The 4,249-nt window shown below is 46.8% G+C and overlaps 1 pseudogene; it reads right to left on the bottom strand.

Moving 5' to 3' along the window:
- Positions 1–935: 935 nt before the first annotated feature.
- LOC102469381 (transcription initiation factor TFIID subunit 13 pseudogene) lies at positions 936–1,332 on the bottom strand (annotated as a pseudogene).
- Positions 1,333–4,249: the final 2,917 nt, after the last annotated feature.

Below are 4,249 nucleotides of genomic sequence, written 5' to 3'. Positions count from 1 at the left end.
TTCGTTTCTCTCTTTAAATGCAATTTTAATCCTTATTTTAGGTTAAGTGCAATAGTTTGATACAAAAAGCTAAACACACACAAAACTTGTATATCCTGAACTACAAACGTAGTTTCATAGCCACATACATTTTTAGTCAAGTACGCTTTTCACGATGAACAAGTACCAATATGTTAATAAAACACTCCCTGAATGTTTATCCTGCCTATTAAGCAATGTCATTCTTGCTACTGAAAGCATTTCTTTTTTAGAAGCTTTAAATCTGATAAGGGAAAATGAGTGAGTTCTCCTAAATTTTAACAAGTAGTATGTTATAAACCCCAAAAGGTTTTAAATCAAAAAAGCTTTCCAACACTGAAGCACTTTCAGTTTATCCAAATAAAATAATTTCCATGATCTGAAAAACAGAATATTATCTTTTAAGACAAATGCTCTTACAAAAAAACCACTGTATTTTCATATATCATCTTTTAAAAGGAAACATAAACCAATTTATTATCTTTATTAGCCTCTCAGACTACTGTTTAAAAACTTCAGAATACGAGAAGCACCTATGTCAACTATGGCCACCAAAGGCGTCCTTTAGATTTCACATGTTAAACAGCTACAGTACAGCTTACAGCGGCCCAGATAGACCCAACACATAAACACTACTTTATCCTTTAGATACGCAAAGTTAACAGGAACTGCACGGCTTGCAAGGTATTTTAACTAATGTGTGGTCATTAAAATCCAATAAGAAATTAAGTATGGTCACTTAAAGACAGGTTTAAGGTTCAGATATCACTCTAAAACCCAAGACATGAAAATAAAACCGCAAACTTTGTGTTTTTGCAACTTTCATTGACATAGCTAGGTATCCGGACCTTTAGTGTAGAAAACAGCCAATACAGTTTCTCCAAAAGATAATGAAATGTCAGAAAGTACAAAACATGTCAAGATCCATAGTTTGCTTCATCAAATGCTTTCCTAGCTCATTTCAATTCTTCATTCATAGTAGCCAAGTCTTTAACCCTTGGAAACTTCCGTGGGTCCTTTTGAATCAAAAACACAGTATCTTCAACGTGTACTCGACCTTGTCTTCCAATTGACAGGGCCTTGCGCGCCATTTCAGTTACGAACTCTGTGACAAGGTCTTCAAGGATATCCACTGACTCAGGGTAAGGATTTTGGTCATCCCCAAGCCCCTACATCATACAACATAATTCTTTAGAAAAAAGTCTCTTTCTTTTCCCCTGTCCACCTTCTGCACCTCCTCCAATTTCTTCATTTTCTTCCTCAAAAGTCAGGTCCTCCTCTTCATCAGCCATCCTACCAGCCCGCCACCTACAATGCCTCTAATTTGGTTTCTACGGAAAAAAGTCCTGCTTGATTTCCTAACTTACAATTTTTCAAGAAGCCAGATAAGACTTCCTGAGTCTAAAGGCGATGAGTAAATCATTACTCAGCCCCTTCTTATAAATGTTCTAGTACTATATTGACTTCCTCCCAGGAAGGGGAGCAACAGGGAGCTGGGACCTCAGAGCACATTTTCCAAAAGTGGTCCCTTTCAACTGTCTGTCCCAAGGTTCTGTGTTGTCACAAGAGTTACTAGACAATGAATACTGGGCTGCTGAGGAAGTCACAGGAGAGCACACCATGAGATGAGAAGATCAGGCTCCCTTTTTGTGGTTTCTTCCTGCCCTTCCCCCTGGCCCCAGGTAGAGGCTCTCCAATCTCACTTCACCTTGGAGACAGACAGGGGTAAGTGGCAGACAGACCTGGTGCTGTTGTGACCCCTCTGGGCCCACCTCTGACTCGGCCATGTTTCGGTGACAGAAGCCAGGTGACCTCGTGTCACCTGGCCTGAAAGCATTCCCTTCACACCACTGTCATGCATGTCTTTAAGCACATGGAGCCTGCCCTGGCCCAGCACACCCAACCAGACATGTGGTGGTTGAGCCCCAGGGTCAAAGCTCTGGCAACAGGGGAGGAGTTGAGGGGTGGGTGCCAGTGGGTGAATTGGTCCTGCCTCTGACTTTCCCAGGGACAATTCTGTCCCTATCCCAGAAGATCCCAGTGGTGTCAAACATCGTGGCCCCTAGTAGTGACCTCGATTCCCTTCATGCTAGCTCTTCCCCCTTTTCTGTTCTCCCTTCTCCCCACTGCCCTGTTCCTGCTTCCTGGTAGCAGCTTGGGCCTATCTCCACTCAAGTTTCAGGTCCTGCCTTCTCAGAGTGCAGGTTGACATCAGCCCTCAACCCACCCCAGGGCCTCACCTGAGCCCCATCCAGTGGGCTCTCCATCAGTGTCGCAGGGTGAATCGAGGAAGTGCCCATTTTGTGCAGAGCAAAGGAGAGGTCTGCACAGGAGAGTCACACTGCAAAACTGAAATGTGCAGGCTTTTCTGCCATGCTGGCCTCTCTCTCTGCCAGTCCCAAACCTTATCTCAGATGATCACAGTCACCCAGGGCCAGAGACCACAAGCCCTCCCTCTATCAGAGCGGCTGCTTCTTTGCCGTTGGAGAGACAGTCTGCAGGCCACAGAGGGAGGCTCAGAGAAGCTGGGGCAGGGCTCCTCTCTGGGTCCTGGGGCTCCTGTTGCTGCATCACCATCTAGTCACAAATTATGTCTGCCTCATTGACCTGCAAATGGCTCCACCAGGAAACATCAGAGCCTAACTGCTTGCACCCTGTGCTCAGACAGGGCTCCATTTGAGGCTGTGGGTGGGGAAGGGGGTCTTTTCATAGGTCCACATAAAAAGTCTGGACACTGAGGTGGGGGCAAGCTCAAGCCCTGACTCCTTCTAGAGGAGTCCATTGGAAAGAAAAAGTGCTAGCCTCCAGAACCCAAGAATTTTGAGCACACATGTGCTTGAGCAGGAGGTAGGAACTGCAGGAAGCCTGTACAGAAGAAAGAATCCTGGCCAGGGCTCCTGAGCCTTGGGTAGCCCTTGCTTGCTCTGCCAAGAAATTTCTCTCTTCTCCTAGGCCTCAGTTTACCCAATGTTGAAATGAGAAGCTTGGGCAAGGCCTTCAGAGGCCAGCCCAGCTCCCACAGAACACTAGATCTAGAAGACAGATGATATCCATGGACAAGGCATTTATTTATTGGCCCAATACCCTTGGGAAGGCCTGCACACAGGAAACGCCTCCTAGAGACTGACTTGGCTCTACTAAAGGCCCTGAGAAGTCCTGCAGCACATAGTCTCAGAGAGATGTGGAGACTCTCAGCCCAGTGTCTCCATAATGTATGACCACAAGAAATCTTTTCTCTAAGAGAACCTATTACTTCTAAGACTCAGGTCAAGAACTGATCATCCAGACCATTTGATTGGCCAAAATCAAGTTTCCTCTGAGGATTCTGTCTCCTTGGACCACAGGGTGAGAAAAATAGGCTCTGATAACAAAAGCCCTGGCACTGTAAGACAGGTGTCTCCAGGTGCCATGGCCAGTACAATAGTCTAAAGGAACAAAGAAGGGAAACACCTGAAACCTTGAAAGTCTGCTTGTTTGTACTTGTGATTTCTCTGCAGGTGGCCAGAAGCAGATGGGTTGGGAAATAGACAGCCCCACGTGGCTGGCCCTAGACCTGCCTCAGTCCAACAAGAAAGTCGGGGGCTTAGGAAAGTCCTCCAGAGGCCAGCCAAGCTCTAGAGACTGTCTCTCAAACCATGACTCTGGGGGCTGGAGATGGACATGTAAAATGAATTGTGTCCTGGTCATGCAGCCATCCTGGCTGCATTTCTCCCCACTTTCAGGATTTTGGGCATTCATCCCCATGTGCCCGTTGTGTTTCTCAAGCCAGCAGGATCCAGACTTCAACTACATAGTCAGTCATGTGGCATCCAGCTGCCTTAACCACCACACCACCTAATTAGGCTGGCCCTAACTCCATCTTCTTAAGCGGCCTTCAAGTTCTTCTCCTCACCATATCCCCATTGTCAGAGAGCAGATATTTATCAAGTGCCCCCTATGTTTTGCTTGTCATCTCTGTGCATCACAAAAACCACTACAGACTCACCTACAGCCTCTCCCCTCTCTGCCACCACCAGAGCCTTTTTCTAAATGCCGATCCCAATGGTCCAACTGCCCCCCCCAGGTCAGGCCCAAACCTCTCAGGTGCCATGGCTCAACATGAGCTGGCTGTGGCACCTGCCCCTCCTCCTCTGTCCCAGCCTCTCTGACACTCATATTTTTAACAGTGCTGAGTGCTGAGAGTGACATCTGCTGTGTGGGGCTGCTGTGAGGATCAGCCAAGGAACAGATG

This window comes from Tupaia chinensis, unplaced genomic scaffold, assembly GCF_000334495.1.
Source record: "Tupaia chinensis unplaced genomic scaffold, TupChi_1.0 Scaffold000113_1, whole genome shotgun sequence".
NCBI classification, from domain to species: domain Eukaryota; kingdom Metazoa; phylum Chordata; class Mammalia; order Scandentia; family Tupaiidae; genus Tupaia; species Tupaia belangeri.
This window is presented reverse-complemented; position numbering and strand designations above follow the sequence as displayed.